We start from the raw sequence: 17,355 nt of genomic DNA, 5'->3' as shown, positions 1-17,355 counted from the left end.
CTCAGAGGAAATGCTTTCAGTTTTTCACTATTGAGTATGATGTTGGCTGTAGGTTTGTCATATATGGTTTTTATTATGTTGAGGTACATTCCTTCTATGCCCACTTTGTTGAGAGTTTTATCATAAATAGATGTTGAATTTCATCAAATGCTTTTTCTGCATCTGTTGACATCATATAATTTTTATACTTAATTTTGTTAATGTTGTGTATCACATTTATTGATTTGCAAACGTCGAACCATCCTTGCACCACTGGAATAAATGCCACTTGATCATGATGTGTGATCCTTTTAATGTATTGTTGAATTTGGTTTGCTAATATTTTGTTGAGGATTTTTTTAGCTATGTTCATCAAGAACATGGGCCTGGGGGCTTCCCTGGTGGCGCAGTGGTTGAGAGTCTGCCTGCCGATGCAGGGGACACAGGTTCGTGCCCCGGTCCAGGAGGATCCCACATGCCGCAGAGCAGCTGGGCCCATGAGCCATGGCCGCTGGGCCTGCGCGTCTGGAGCCTGTGCTCCGCGATGGGAGAGGCCACAACAGTGAGAGGCCTGCATACCGCAAAAAAAAAAAAAAAAAAAAAAGAACATGGGCCTGTAATTTTCTTTTCCTGTCGTATCCTTCTGGCTTTGGTATCAGGTTGATGCTGGCTTATAAATTTATTTTATTTTTGGCTTCATTGTGTCTTCATTGCTGCACACGGGCTTTCTCTAGTTGCAGCGAGTGGGGGCTACTCTTCGTTGTGGTGCACGGGCTTCTCATTGTGGTGGCTTCTCTTGTTATGGAGCATGGGCTCTAGGCATGCAGGCTTCAGTAATTGTGGCTCGCGGGCTCTAGAGCACAGGCTCAGTAGTTGCGGCACACAGGGTTAGTTGCTCTGTGGCATGTGGGATCTTCCTGGACCAGGGCTTGAAACCATGTGCCCTGCAATGGCAGGCAGATTCTTAACCGCTGTGCCACCAGGGAAGCCTGATGCTGGCTTCTTAAAATGAGTCTGAAAGGATTTCTTCCTCTTCTATTTTTGGAAGAGTTTGAGAAAAATTTGTATTAATTATTCTTTGTATGTTTGGTTAAATTCACCAGTGAAGCCATCTGGTCCTGGTTTTCTCATCTGTTGGGAGGTTTTTGATTACGTATTTGATCTACTTATTAATAAAATCTTTCTGTCGGATTTTCTGTTTCTTCACAATGCAGTCTTGTTAGGTTGTGCATTTCTAGGAATTTGTTCATTTCTTATAAGTTGTCCAATTTGTTGGCATATAATTGTTCATAGTAATCTTTTGTGATCTTTGCATTTCCATGGCATGAGTTATAATGTCTCTTCTTTTATTTCAATTTTGAGTCCTCTCTCTTTTTTTCTTGGTGAGTCTAACTAAAGGCTTTTCAAAGACCAGCTCTTAGGTTCATTGACCTTTCTGTTGTCTTTTTAATCTCTATTTCATTTATTTCTGCTCTGATCTTTGCTATTTTTTTCATTCTGCTAACTCTAGGCTTTGTTTGTGTTTCATTTTCTAGCTCCTTGAGGTGTAAAGGTCAGTTGTTTGAAATTTTTTCTTGTTTCTTGAGGTAGGCACTTATTGCTATGAACTTCCATCTTAGAATTGCTTTTGTTGCATCCCATACACTTTGGTATGTTTTGTTTCCACACTTATTTGTCTCTAGGTATTTTTTAATTTTTCTTTTGATTTTTTTGTTGATCCATTGGTTGTTCAGTAGCATGTTGTTTAATCTCCACATATTTGCGAATTTTCCAGTTTTCTTCATGTGCTTGATTTCTTGTTTATACCATTGTGGTTAGAAAGATGCTTGATATAACTTCAATTTTCTTAAATTTATTAAGATCGTTTTGTGGGCTAACACAAGCTCTATCCTGGAAAGTGTTCCATGTGCACTTGAGAAGAACGTATATTCTGTTGCTTTTGGATGGAATGTTCTGTATATATACGTCAGGCTCATCTGGTCTATTTTGTCGTTTAAGGCCAATGTTTGCTTATTGATTTTCTGTCTGGATGTCTAGCCATTGATAAGAGTAAGTTAAGTCCCCTAGTATTATTATGTTGTTTTTTATTTCTCAGTTTAGCTTTGATTATATTCACTTTGTAAATTTAGCTGCTCCTATGTTGGGTACATAAATGTTTACAAATATAATATCCTCTTGTTGGACTGACCTCTTTATCATTTGTAATGATCTTCATTGTCTCTTGTTTCAGTCTTTGTCTTAACGTCCATTTTGACTGATGTAAGTATTGTTATCCCCGCTTTCTTTTTGTTTCCATTTAGTCCCTTTTTCCATCTCTTCATGTTCCATCTGTGTGTGTCCTCACATATGAAGTGAGTCTCTTGTAGGAACCGACTGACTCCTCTTGGCTTGTTTTTAGTTTAGTTTTGTTTTGTTTTATAAATCCATTTAGTCCCTTTAGCTGTCTTCACTCTTTATTCTTCTGTTTTATTGCTGCTCTTCTTGGGTAACTTCCACTCCCCTTTCAGTTAACTCATCCTTTCTTTTGCTCCAGCTAGTCTGTGGTCAAACCCCTCTATTGTATGTTTTTCAGTTTAATTATTGCACTTTTCAGCTCTCTGACTTGTATTTGGTACTTTCTTATATTTTCTAGATCTTTGTGTTCATCATTGTATTCATCCATTCTTAAGTTTGGTAAGCATCTTTATGACCATTATTTTGAATTTTTTATCAGGTAAATCACTGATTTTTTTCCATTAAGGTCTTTTTCTGAAGTTTTATCTTCTTCTTTCATTTGGAACAGATTAGTCTATTTTCTTCATTTCCCTTGAATCTCTGTGTTGGTTTCTGTGCATTGGATACAACAGCTACTACCTCTCCCAGTCTGGAGGAGTGGCCTCATGTAGGAGATGAAGCTTATAGTTCAACTGTGCCCTAGTTCTTGGTTGTCTTGGAAACCTTTGTGATTATCCAAGCAGCCTGCTTTATTTTTAGTTGCTCCCAGTAACTGAGATTGTGCTAAGACCTGCCAGTGTCCCAGAGGGGACGACCTCAGTCACTACCTAGATTCAGGCTAGTCTGACCCCAGGCAGAAGCTTTTAAAGTATAAACATAAACCTCTTCTTGTTAAGAAGAAGTATATATATCTGGGCATATATATCTGCTCCTTCTGCCCTGAGCTCTGGGGTGACAGCCAGTAAAGAACTGTTTCTTTGTTTGCTACTGTCCTGTTGAACCTGTGAACAGAAGCACCACTGGCCACCAGCCAGGTTATCAAGGAATGTGTCCTCTGGGTGGCAGCCACAAAGCTGGGGCACCAGACTTGTACACAAGCTCCTTTCTCAGAGACACCAGAAACCTGGGGTGGAGCAGAGGGAGAGTGCAAAGATGGTGACTGCTGGCCTCCCTGATCATTGCAGAAGACTGTAGTTGGTCCCTGGATGTGTGTTTAATTAGGACCCTACCCCACAGGCTGTAGGTACAAAGATAAGCTAATAGGCTTCTTTCACAGAAAGACTGTGGGTTTCAATCTGCTACCTCTCCCCTGTGCCCTGGGGGTATCCAGCTAAGAACTCTTTGTCGGTTTGTCATACTCCTATGAGACCCATGATCGTAAGCCTACTGGCCATGAGATCCACACTACCAAAGGATGTTCCCTGGGTGGCAGCCACAAAATCAGGTCACCAAATGTGTGTCCCCCCTCCTTTTTCAGGAGATAGTGGCCACCTGGAGCAAAGCAGAGGGAGGGCATGAAGAAGGTGCCTCTGTCCCTGGAGGTTATCCCAGCCAGCCCCCTAGATGTGTCTTCATTCAGGTGCCAGCTTGTCAGGCCAACAGTTTAAGATGATCAAATAAGCCTCTTTCCACAAAACCAGGGCACTTTTCAGTTGGCCACCTCTGTGCTGGGCTCTGGGTGGGTGAGTATGTGTCTACAAGCCTTTTAAGTCTATTTCTCAGTGCCCTACAACCTTGTCTCTCATGGACAGAAGCCCCGTCGGCTTTCAAAGCTACACATCTTGGGGGCTGGTCTCAGAGGCAGGTCTTAAAAGTTGGGGTCCTGATGTAGGGTCCACACTCTTCACGCGTCAGGGAGAAGCTTGGGGTTGTGTGTCCCTCTGATTGTGCGTCACCATGCTGGACAGTGGGGTTTATGGTGAGGCTGTGTCTCAGCCCCTCCTACCCATTTCAATGTGGGTTTTTCTCATTTACCCAGCGTGCAGGAGTTGCTTAGCTAGTTTTTGTTTCTTTCAGAGGACGTTGTTCCACGTGTAGCTGTAGATTCAGTGTGGCTGAGGGAGAGGTGATTCAGGATTCTCCTACATCACCATCTTGAACTGAAACCAGCTGCATAATTTCTTAATGGAAAATAAAAAGAATTTTGTAATGTCTTTGATAACTTTTTGTTATAAAATGTCTGTTGAAATCCTTAATCTTTAACTGAATGCCTTCTAAAAAGAAATAAGAAGTAATTTAGGACACGACCAGGAGAAGTGAGTTTCCCTTATCATTGGCATGAATTCTCCTAATGTCATTGGGGGTGTGTGTGTCTCTGTGTGTGTTGCCTTTTAATAGATTTAGAAACCCAAGTATTCTTCAGAGTTACATTTGGGAAATATTAATCTTGGGTACTGTCAGATGTAGAAATGGGTCTTCATTCAAATGCATATGATAGAACTTGTAAGATAATCTTTAGACAGATCTTATGTAAAGTGTAAAAGTGAGAAAAACAGTGAGCTAGGATCATAGCTCCCCAAGGGAGCATAAGACATATTCACACACTTAGAAAACTTACTTTTACCTGGAGAAACTAATATCCATATAAGAGCAAATAATTAAGATTACTGTGAGATTTTAACCATTTATTTTACCTATATATTCCTTTATTGATTTACTATGTATTACTATACACTTTAAAAATCCCTGTTAAACAGCAAATATGTATCAGGCATTGTGATAAGTTTTAGGAACTCAACCTTGATGGATGAACACAGTCTCATGCATGTGGTTATGGAGACATATACTTGTTTGTCAGATAACCTGGTGAATACACCCTAAAGACTTTGATTAGGTGTTTGTTAGGTGTTTGTCCTGAAGCTCCTGGGATGGAAGGAGATTTGAAGTCATTAATGCAGAGAATGTTTCTGAAGCCACAGCTGTGGGGAACATGGAATAAGCAGAGTGCACAGAATGAGATGAGATGAAAGTAAATATGAAATCATAGGGAATAACTAAAAAGGGGTGAGCAGAAAAGGCAACTGCAAACAAGGCTGAAAGGAATCATCTGACCTCAGCAGGGTCAGCTAGCATGTGGTCACACAAAGAGGATAAAGTTTTAAGAAGAAAGTGGTAGTTAATGCAGCAGAAGCTGTAGAGAGTCAGGAAGGTGACCACTAAACGTCCATTGGATTTGGGGAGTGGAGGCTATTCATTTCCCGAGAGGAGTTTGGATGCAGGGCTGGGGGCCAGAACTAACCCAAATAATTCCCAGAAATTTAAGGAGTAAATTCAGGCAAGAATTAAGGACACTGAGTGTGAATTATATTTCTAAAAGGCTGGACTGTGGAGAGAGTAACACAGACTGTGTACCTAGTGGGGGATGGATTTAAGGGAATATTTCATCTGTGTATGTGTTTTGATTGCAGGTACTGTAATAAACATGAAAACATTTAAACATCAGGTATCTGTGCCAGTATATGGGGGACTGAATAGACAGGACAGAAAAAGTGCAGAGGGATGCACAGCCATCCCAGCTGGTGTGAGGTGGTATCTCATTGTGGTTTTGATTTGCATTTCCCTGTTGATTGGTGATGGTTGAGCATCTTTCCATGTACCTGTTGGCCATTTGTATGTCTTCTTTGGAAAGATGACTCTTCAAGTCCTTTGCCCATTTTGATTGGATTATTTGGGGGTTTTGGATATTTATTTGTATATATTTTGAATATTAGTCCCTTATCAGATACATAGTTTGTGAATATTTCCTCCTATTCTGTAGGTTGAACTTCCTTCAATTTATTGTTTCTTTTGCTGGGCAGAAGCTATTTAGTTTAATGTAGTCCCACTTGTCTTCGTTTTTGCTGCCTGTTATTTTAGTGACTTATCCAAGAAATAATTGCCTAGACCAATGTCAAGGATCTTTTTCCCTATGTTTTCTTCAAGGAGTTTTTTTTTTTTAGTTTCAGGTCTTATGTTTATATTTTTGACCCATTTCAAGTTAACTTTTGTGAGTGGTGTAATACAGTGATCCAGTTTCATTCTTTTGCATGTAAATATCCAGTTTTCCAAACACCATTTGTAGAGACTGTCCTTTCTCAATTGCATGTTCTTGGCACCCTTGTCAAAAATTAGTTGACCATGTATGTGGGGGTTTATATCTGCACTCTGTATTCTGTTTCACTGTTTTTATGCCAGTACCATTTTGTTTTGATTACTACAGCTTTGTAATGTAGCTTCAAATCAGGTACTGTGATGTCTCTCACTTTGTTCTTCTTTCTCAGGATTGCTTTGGCTATTTGGGGTCTTTTGTAGTTCCAAACAAATTTTAGGATAGTTTTTTTTTTTTCAGTTTCTGTGAAAAATGCCATTAGAATTTTGATCAAGATTGCACTGCATCTGTAGATTGCTTTAGGCAACAAGGACATTTTAACAATATTAACCCTTCCAGTCCAAGAACATGGGGATATCTTTCCATTTATTTGTGTCTTCTTCAATCTCTTTCCATCTTATAGTTTGTATTGTACAGGTCTTCCACCTCCTTGGTTAAATGTATTCCTAAGTATTTTATTGTTTTTGATGCTATTGTCATAGGATTGCTTCCCTAATTTCCCTTTCAGATTGTTCATTGTTAAGTGCACAGAAATGCAACTGATTCCTGTACACTATCATGCAAGTTTACTGAATTTGTTTATTAGTTATAACCGGTTTTTTTTTTTTTTTGGTGGAGACTTTAGAGTTTTTTATATATTTATAAGATCATGTGATCAGCAAACAGAGATAATTGTACTTCTTCCTTTCCAATATGGATGCTTTTTCTTTCTTTATTTTGCCTAGTTGCTATGGCTAGGACTTCTTGTACTATTTTGAATAGAAATGTAAGAGTGGCCATTTCTGTATTTTTCTTGTCTTAGTGAAAAGGATTTTAATTTTTCATCATTGAGTATGATGTTAACAGGGGGCTTGTTATATATGGCCTTTATTATGCTGAGGAACTTTCCTTCTATACCAATTTGTTGAGCATTTTTATCATGAAAGGATGTTGTATCTTGTCAAGTGCTTTTTTTTTGGTATCTATTGAGATGATTGTATTATTTTTATCTTTGATTCTATTAATATGGTGTATCACATTAATTGATTTGTGTATGTTGAGCTATCTTGGCATTCCATGGATAAATCCCATTTGAGCATCGGGAATTACCCTTGTTGAACTTGTTTTGCAAATATTTTATTGAAAATGTGTACATCTATATTTATCAGGAATATTGTATAATTTTCTTGTATATCTTTATCTGGCTTTGGTATCGGGCTAATGCTGGTCTCATAAAATGAGTTTGGGAGTTTTACTTCCTGTTCCATTTTTGGGAGGAATTTGAAAAAGACTGGCTGTAATTCTTCTTTAAATATTGGTAAAATTCACCAGTGAAACCATCTGGTCCTGGGATTTTCTGTGTTGAGAGGATTTGGTTAATGATCAATCTCCTTAGAACTTATTGATATCTTTAGATTTTCTATTTCTTCATGGTTCAGTCTTTGTAGGTCCTATATTCCTATGAAATTATCCAGTTCTTCTGTGTTATCCAGTTTGCTGGCATATAAGTGCTCATCATAGTCCCTTTGTATTTCGACAAAGTCTAATATTTTGTGTTTCTGTGATATCAGTTGTAATGCCTCCTCTTTCATTTCTGATTTTTTCTGAATATTTTCTCTTCTTTTTGTAATCTACCTAAAGTTTTATCCATTTTATCTCTTCAGAGAACCAACTTTTAGATTCATTGATCTTTTCTGCTGCTTTTCTGGTCTCTATTTCATTTATTTCTTTTCTGATCTTTGTTATTTCCTTCTGCTACTAAAGATAACTTTGGGCTTAACTTGTTCTTCTTTTTCTAGTTCTTTGAAGTGTAAAGTGAGATTGTTTGACTTTTTCTCATTTCTTAATATAGGCATTTATAACTTTAAACTTCCCTCTTAGAACTGCTTTTGCAGCATCTCATAGGTTCTTATATGTTGTGCTTCTATTTTCTTTTGATTCAAGATACTTCTTGGATGATTTGAAGATATCTCTTGAATGTCCCTTTCTATTTCTTCTTTGACCCCCTGGTTGTTCAGGAGCACATTGTTTAATCTCCACGTATTTGTGAATTTGTTACAAAAACAATAACAAGAGGAAAGATCATTATATAATGACAAAGGGATCAATTTATATAACAATGGTAACCATATTCACCCAATATCAGAGCACTTAAATATATAAAGCAAGAATTATGTTAATAATTGTTTATTATATTTAGGTGCTCCAATATTGGCTGAGTTTTTTACTTAGTCTATTTTGTCTGATATAATTATAGCTACCCCTGCTCTCTTTGGGTTTTCATTTGCTCAAAATACCTTTTTCCATTCCCTCACTTTCAGCCCTGTGTGTTCTTAAAGTTTGTGAGTCTCTTGTAGGCAACATATATATAGGTCTTGTTTTGTGTCCATTCAGCCACTCTGTGTCTTTTGATTGAAGCATTTAGTTCATTTAAATGTAATGTAATTATTGATGGGTAAGGACTTACTAGCATCATTTTGTTAATAAATTTCTAATTGTTTTGTGTTTCTTTAGTTTCTGTCTTCATCTCTTGCTGTCTTTGTTAGTTGATCATTTGTGTGTGTGTGGTATGCTTTGATTCTTTTCTCTTGTTTTTATATCTATTATAGGTTTTGATTCTGTGATTATCATGAGACTTTTTTAAATACATCTTGCAGTTGTAACTGTTTATTTTAAGCTTATGACAACTTAACTACAATTGCATAAGCAAGTTCCACCCATATAATTGCAGCCCACAGTTTGTGTTGATGTCCCAATTTCCATCTTTCTAAATCGTGTATCCATTAACATAATATTGTAGGTATGGGTTTTTTTTATAACAGTTTTGTATCTTAACCAGAGTGCTATATTTTAAAATGATTTATATACCATTATTGCCGTATTAGAGTATTTTTAATTTGACTATATATATGCCGTTACCAGGTCATTTTATACTTTCATATGTTTTTAGGTTACAAAGTAGCATCCTTTTTTTTCATCTTGAAGAACTCCCTTTAGCATTTCTTATAGGGCAGGTCTAATGGTGACATATTTTCTTAGGTTTTGTTTGGTAATGTCTTTCTCCATTTCTGAATGACAGCTTTGCTGGGTTAAGTATTATTGATTGTTAGGGTTTTTTTTTTTTCCTTTGAGCACTTTGATGTATCATTTCACTCTGTCCTGGCCAGGAAGGTTTCTGCTCAGAAGTGCTTATAGTCTTATAAGGACTCCATTGTATGTGATGAGTCTTTTATCTCTTGCTGCTCTTAAAATTCTCTCTCTTTGATTTTTTTTTTTTTTACATCTTTATTGGAGTATAATTGCTTTACAATGGTGTGTTAGTTTCTGCTTTGTAACACAGTGAATCAGTTATACATATACATATGTTCCCATATCTCTTCCCTCTTGCGTCTCCCTTCCTCCCACCCTCCCTATCCCACCCCTCCAGGCGGTCACAAAGAACCGAGCCGATCTCCCTGTGCTATGTGGCTGCTTCCCACTAGCTATCTACCTTATGTTTGGTAGTGTATATATGTCCATGCCACTCTCTCACTTTGTCACAGCTCACCCTTCTCCCTCCCCATATCCTCAAGTCCATTCTCTGGTAGATCTGTGTCTTTATTCCCATCTTACCCCTAGGTTCTTCATGACATTTTTTTTTCTTAGATTCCATATATATGTGTTAGCATACAGTATTTGTCTTTCTCTTTCTGACTTACTCCACTCTGTGTGACAGTCTGTCTTTGATTTTTGAGTGTGTGATTATAATGTGTTTCAGTGAAGATCTCTTTGGGTTGCATCTATTTGTGGATCTTTGAGCTTCCTATCCCTGAGTGGCCATATCTCTTCCCAGATTTAGGAAGTTTTCACTTCTTTATATACGGTTTCTATCCCTTTTTCTCTCATCTCCTTCTGGGACTCCCATAATGTGAATATTATTTCTTTTGATCATGTCTCACAGTTCACACAGGTTTTCTGCTTTTTCATTCTATTTTTTATTCTCCTCTGACTGGATAATATCGAGAGATCTGTCTCCACACTCAGAGATTCTTTCTTCTGCCTGGCTGAGGTTGCTGTTGAAGCTATCTATTGCACATTTCATTTCATCCAGTGTATTTTTAATCTCCAGAATTTCTGTCTGGTTCTTTTTTATGATTTCTATTTCTTTGTTGAACTTCTTGTTTTGTTCATGCACTCTTTTCCTGAGTTCATTGATTTGTCTATTTGTATTCTAACTTTGCTGAGCTTCCTTTACCAGGTAACTCATAGATCTTCATTTCTTTGGATAATTACAGAAATATTATTCTGTTCCTCTGGTGGTGTCATGTTTTTTTGCTTTTGTCTTCTTGGTGGCTTTGCACTGATGTCTGCACATTTGAGGGCAAATTCACCTCTTCTAGTCCTTCCGTACTGGCTTCAGTGAGAACAGACTTTCACCTGGAGGTGGCTGCAAGGGTGCTGGATGGGTGGGGTGCAGTGTCCTTGCATCCTGAGAAGGCACAGTGGCATAGTCTCCATGCTGCTCTGTCAGCCAAGGTTGACATTGCTCAGACTGCCGCGGACCTGCAGGAAGCAGTGGCATGTAGGGCTATTGGGATCTTCAGAGGCCACAGCTGCTAAGGTCTTCCTGTTCATTTTTCTTTTTCCCCAAGGGAAGAAGCTCTAGCTGAGGGATCCTCTCGGCACTTGGTCTGGTGTGCTGGCGCTGAGAGTACTCAGAACAGTATTGGAGCCATGGTCCTAGGATCTGGGACACGCAGAACTGCCACAGGGCGTGAATCCTGCATGGATCCTATAGCACAGGTGCCTTGCCTGTGGCTATGGCACTGGTGTCTACTGTGTGGGTGTGCGCTGATACCCTGTGAAACCAGTACCTGAGGATCAGGGGCTCACTGTGGAGATTCTGGTGTGGGGAGGGGGCACCCAGCAGCACAGGCTCTGGGACAACAAGATACAGTGGTGGCTTGGGCCCAGGGGTCAGGGTGCAGTGGTAGCAGAGCCCTTGGATGGTAGGTCTAAGTCTCAACTCTGGCCCAGGGGCTGTCACAGGCCAGCAGCAGCATGGCTCCAGGCTGGTTTCTTAAAGCGTCTGTTGGCCCCAAGGGGCCTGGGCTAAGTGCAGTGATAGCTTGTCCTTGTCAGTGACAGTTCAGAGCCGCATCCTTGGAGCCAAGGGGATGCCCCAGCAATGACTGTACAGAGCCATGACCTGGCACCTGGAGAGTGGGGTTCAGGGCAGTGACACCATGGTCTCAGCAAGGAAGGGTCAGAGATGTGCCCTGGGATCCAGGGGGTGGGACTCGGGGCAGCTGGAGCTTGATCCCAGGAATGAGGGGTCAGAGCCACGACCTGAAACCAAGGAAGCAGAGCTCAGGGCAGTGGCAGCACCCCTGGCAGTGATGATTCACAGCTGGACCTAGAACGTGGAGCATGACAGCACAACCTGAGGCTGGCAGCCAAGTCATGCCTGGGGGCCCTGGCTCAGGGCAGCAGGGGCCACCCCAGAAAGGGGGTGCAAAGCTGCAACCCAGGGCCAGGAGGGGCAAAGAGCAGTGGCAGCTCCAGCCCTATATAGGATGGGGTGCTGTGATGCCAGATGCCTGAGATGGGGGCACAGAGGCCCCCAGGGCAAGCGCCATCTCAGCACCTGCTCCAGCCCCTTGGGGGAGAAGCAGAGGCTGATCCAGGCTGCTCTTTCCACTGAGATCAGCAGTGATAGAGACTGAGGAGATCTCTGTAGCCACAGCTGCAAATGTCCACCATGGTGAGGCTTGCTGGGCTCTCCTGCTGTCCTTCTCAGGGGGAAGGGGGTGAACATTCTCCAGGGGGTTCTTGCAGGTGCTGAGCTGCTCCTGACTGCGGCAAAGGTACTTCCTGTGCTTTTCTATGTCCATCCTCAGTTTTTGAGCTCTGCAGGGTTTGTACTGCTCCTTTGTAATGCACAGCTTTCCCTGAGTTCTTTTTAATTAATTTTTATTGGAGTATAATTGCTTTACAATGTTGTGTTAGTTTCTGCTGTACAGCAAAGTGAATCAGCTATACGTATACATCTATCCCCTCTTTTTTGGATTTCCTTCCCATTTAGGTCCCCACAGAGCACTGAGGAGAGTTCCCTGTGCTGTACAGCAGGTTCTCATTATTTATCTATTTTATACATAGTAGTGTGTATATGTCAATCCCAATCTCCCAATTCATCCCATCACCTCTTCCCCCCCTTGGTATCCATACGTTTGTTTTCTATGTCTGTGTCTCTGTTTCTACTTTGCAAATAAGTTCATCTGTATCTCTTACACTGTTGGTGGGAATGTAAATTGATACAGCCACTATGGAGAACAGTATGGAGGTTCCTTAAAAAACTACAAATAGAACTACCATACGACCCAGCAATCCCACTACTGGGCATATACCCTGAGAAAACCATGTGTCAAAAAGACACACGCACCCCAGTGTTCACTGTAGCACTATTTACAATAGCCAGGACATGGAAGCAACCTAAATGTCCATCAGTAGAGGAATGGATAAAGAAGATGTGGCACATATATACCATGGAATACTACTCAGCCATAAAAAGGATCGAAATTGTGCCATTTGCAGAGACGTGGATGGACCTAGAGACTGTCATACAGAGTGGAGTAAGACCCCGGGCTCTTTTCTCCAGTTTGTAGTTGTTTATTTACTGTTGTGTTGTGACCTCTTGGCCCTCCATCTTGCTGGCGTCACATTTATGACATTTTTCTTTTTTTACATCCATTCTCCTTTGGTTGTATCTTTGACCCTTGTCCTGTTTGGGACTATAATGAATGAAGCTACTGGAAATACTTTTTGCAGATCTTTTTGTGCATATGTTTTCATTTCTCATGGTTAAAAATGCATGCTATATACTCTGGGTCATAGGCCTGACGTACATTTAATGTGATAAGAAAATGCCAAACTGTTTCCCAAAGTAGCTATACCACTTAACACACCCAGTCCACACTGCATCCATCCTCACCAACATTTGGTGCTGTCACTTCAGTCAGCTGGAAATGGTCCTTATTGTTTTAATATGCGTTGTCCTCATGGCTGCTGATGTCGAGTGGTTGGTTGGTTGTGCTGCTTGGTTATTCGTATATATACTTTTTTTTTTTTTAATTTTTTGTGGTACGCGGGCCTCTCACTGTTGTGGCCTCTCCCGTTGCAGAGCACAGGCTCCGGACACAGAGGCTCAGCGGTCATGGCTCACAGGCCCACCACCTCCGCGGCATGTGGGATCTTCCCTGACCGGGGCATGAACCCGTGTCCCCTGCATCGGCAGGTGGACTCTCAACCACTGCACCACCGGGGAAGCCCCATATATATACTTTTGAAAAAGGTCCAAGTCTTTGTCCATTTTAATTGGCTTGCTTCTTCTATTACTGATTTCTGTGTGCTTTTATATATTCTGGATAAAGAAATTTTGTCAGATAAAGGAATTGCAAATCTTTCCCTTCATTCTGTGGCTGGCCTTTTAATTTTTTAATAATATACATTTTATGAGCCAAAGTTTGTATTTTTGATAAGGCTCAATTTATCAATGTTTTGTCTTTCATGTGAGTGCTCTTTGTGTTATTGCTAAGAAATCCTTTCCTATGTCAGCACACAAATATATTCTCTTGAATTTTTTCTAGAAATGTTATAGTTTTAGCTTTTGCATCTAGGCCTGTCAGCTGTCTCAAACAAATTTGTGTGCACTGTGTGGGATAGAAGTTTATATTTTTGTTGTTTGGTTTTTGTATATTCAGTTGTTGAAGAAACAGCTGTTGAAAAGACTTACTCCCCTTTTAATTGCCTTGGCATCTTTGTTAAAATTCAATTGGCCATAAATGTGTGGATTTATTTCTGAAGATTTTATTCTGCTCTATTGATCTGTTTGTCTCTACTGTCATCAATACTACGCTGTCTTAATTGCTGTAGATTTACAGCAGGTCTTGAAATCAGGTGGTGAACGTCCTCCAACATCTTTCTTCTTTCTCAAGATTGTTTGGCTATTTTAGGCTCTTTGCATTTCCACATCAATTTTACAAGTAGTCTGTCATTTTCTACAAAAAAAAAAAAGTGCAATTTTGATTAGAATGTCATTAAATCTATAGATTGGTATAATGAAACAGACAACTTAATATTTAGTCTTCTAGACGATAACCACCACGTATCTCTTTGTGTATTTCGGTTTCTTTTATTTCTTTCAACAATGTACTGTAATCTTCCACGTAGAGATCTTGCACATATTTTGTTAAAGGTATCATTAAATATTTTACGCTATTGGTGCTATTATAGATGGCTTTAATTTCATTTACAATTTTATTGATATTAAATAGAATTACAATTCACTTTTTTATATTGATTCTATATCCTATACCCTTGCTAAGTTCACATATTAGCTCAAAGAGGTATTTCTCAATCTTCTATGATTTTCTATATAAGCAGTCTTACCTCTATAAAAAATTCTTACGGCTTCCTTTGTGATCTTTAAGATCTTCCTTCCCAAAACGACAGTGGAGGAAGTTTTCTCTGCTGAACCTGGACGTGGTGTGCGTAAATGTTGCCCATATTTCACAGTTCCTGGCACCCGCCCCTGTTGAACTTCACCTCCTGAGGTGAGGAAAATAAATTCCAGCTGTGGACAGCATCTTAGACCTTGGCTTTTGATCTTCCCTTCCTGACCACTTGCCCTTTGGATTTCGGAGTAGCTTAGTCAGTCCCAGCAATTGTGTAAGCCAATTCCTTGAAAGCAAACAATATATAATGCTTATAAAACTTTCACCTCCTACTCATTGTGCTTCTCTGGTTGAACCCTGACTGCCACAGGTTTTGCACACTTTTTTCTATAAATCATCTTATAATTTATGAAAGTAAACTGCCCTAACACGTTGCTATTGTTTGAGGAAGCTTTAAAACAAAATCTATATATATATATATATATATATTTATTTATTTATTTATTTATTTATTTATTTATTTTAGCATCTTTATTGGAGTATAATTGCTTTACAATGGTGTGTTATTTTCTGCTGTACAACAAAGTGAATCAGCTATACGTATACATATATCCCTATAACTCCTCCCTCTTGCGTCTCCCTCCCACCCTCCCTATCCCACCCCTCTAGCTGGTCACAAAGCACTGAGCTGATCTCCCTGTGCTATGCAGCTGCTTCCCATGGGCTATCTATTTTACATTTGGTAGTGTATATATGTCCATGCCACTCTCTCACTTCGTCCCAGCTTACCCTTCCCCCTCCTTGTGTCTTCAAGTCCATTCTCCACGCCTTTTATTCCTGTCCTGCCCCTATGTTCTTCAGAACCTTTTTTTTTTTTTTTTTAGATTCCGTATATATGTGTTAGCATACGGTATTTGTTTTTCTCTTTCTGACTTACTTCACTCTGTATGACAGACTCTAGGTCCATCCACCTCACAACAAATAACTCAATTTCATTTCTTTTTATGGGTGAGTAATATTCCGTTGTATATATGTGCCACATATTCTTTATCCATTCGTCTGTCAGTGGACACTTAGGTTGCTTCCATGTCCTGGCTATTGTAAATAGTGCTGCAATGAACATTGTGGTACGCGACTCTTTTTGAGTTATGCTTTTCTCAGGGTATATGCCCAGTAGTGGGATTGCTGGGTCGTATGGTAGTTCTATTTTTAGATTTTTAAGGAACCTCCATACTGTTCTCCATAGTGGCTGTATCAATTTACATTCCCCCCAACAGTGCAAGAGGGTTCCCTTTTCTCCACACCCTCTCCAGCATTTATTGTTTGTGGATTTTTTGATGATGGCCATTCTGACTGGTGTGAGGTGATACCTCATTGTACTTTTGATTTACATTTCTCTAATGATTAGTGATGTTGAGCATCTTTTCATGTGTATGTATTTTTAAAAATATGTATTTTAAAAATTATCAATTTAATGCCTGCTACCTAACATTTGTATCAAAATGTCTGGACAGACTCTTGGGGAAAAAAGTCTGTCAGCTCTTTACGGTGACATCTACATTTGTCCACACTGTGTTTTGGGTTATTTTTAATTATTAATACATCCAGCTCTGAAAATCTGTCTATTCAGTACATGCTAGCATTTGGATATTATGCTAATACATGTTCTACAATTGATGGGAAATATCTCAAGAAATCCCCAAGTTTAACATAAATGAAATGTACATACATACCATTAAAAATTTTTAAACATTTTAAACTTATGCTTGCTTCTTCAGCTATAATTTTGGCCTTAACAAATAAAGATTTGATTGCCATTTCCATTTATTCTGCACACAGTATTTTTCTCTTGCTGACTCATCATGTTATCTATTTTATAATTATTGGTTTTTTTCCAGGTCAGTCTGATATATTTATTCCCTTAACCTCTGTAATGTCTGAGATTTACCATGTGTCTTCATGGTGTGTTCTTTTGCATCTGGGGTGAAAATAGTTATGTCTTCAGAAACATAAACATTCAATTCTACCCATTTGTGCACTCCAAAAATAGCTTAATTAGTTAACAGCTACAAGGGGAAGGCAAAGTTACTAAAGAACCCTTGATGCTCATTTGCTATGTGTGGCCTCTTTGTAAAAATAGACGGTGGTTGTTTGAAAGCAAAATAATACAAGCATAAGAAGAAGGCAGTGAAACCTGGAAACTCACTCCCAGTATGGCTTTTAACAAAACACGTCTTCCAGAGAATGATATTTATGTCTCTCTGCATTTCTCTGCTTCTTCTATATGGGAATTCCAACAAGAGATTATCATTATATAGGCTTCCTGATTTTACATATATTGCTTTATTTTTATCTTTCAGTATTATTGAGATATACTTGACAAACATTATGAGTTTAAGGCATATAGCATAATGGCTTGATGTACATATCCTGTGAAATGATTGCCACAGTAAACCTAGTGGACATCCATTACCTCAAACAGATTGAAAAAAAAAAAAGAAAAATGTTTTTTTCCTTTTGATGGGAACTCTCAGCAGTGTTCGAATACACCATACAGCAGTGTTAACTACAATCATGCTGCAGGTTAACTCACAGCACTTGATCCGTCTTGTAAGTGGAAGCCAGTATGCTGGCCGCTTTCAGCCAGCTCCCCCACTCTTCACC

This window comes from Monodon monoceros, unplaced genomic scaffold, assembly GCF_005190385.1.
Source record: "Monodon monoceros isolate NGI ecotype Baffin Bay Population unplaced genomic scaffold, NGI_Narwhal_1 Super_Scaffold_5, whole genome shotgun sequence".
Taxonomy (NCBI): Eukaryota; Metazoa; Chordata; class Mammalia; order Artiodactyla; family Monodontidae; genus Monodon; species Monodon monoceros.
This window is presented reverse-complemented; position numbering follows the sequence as displayed.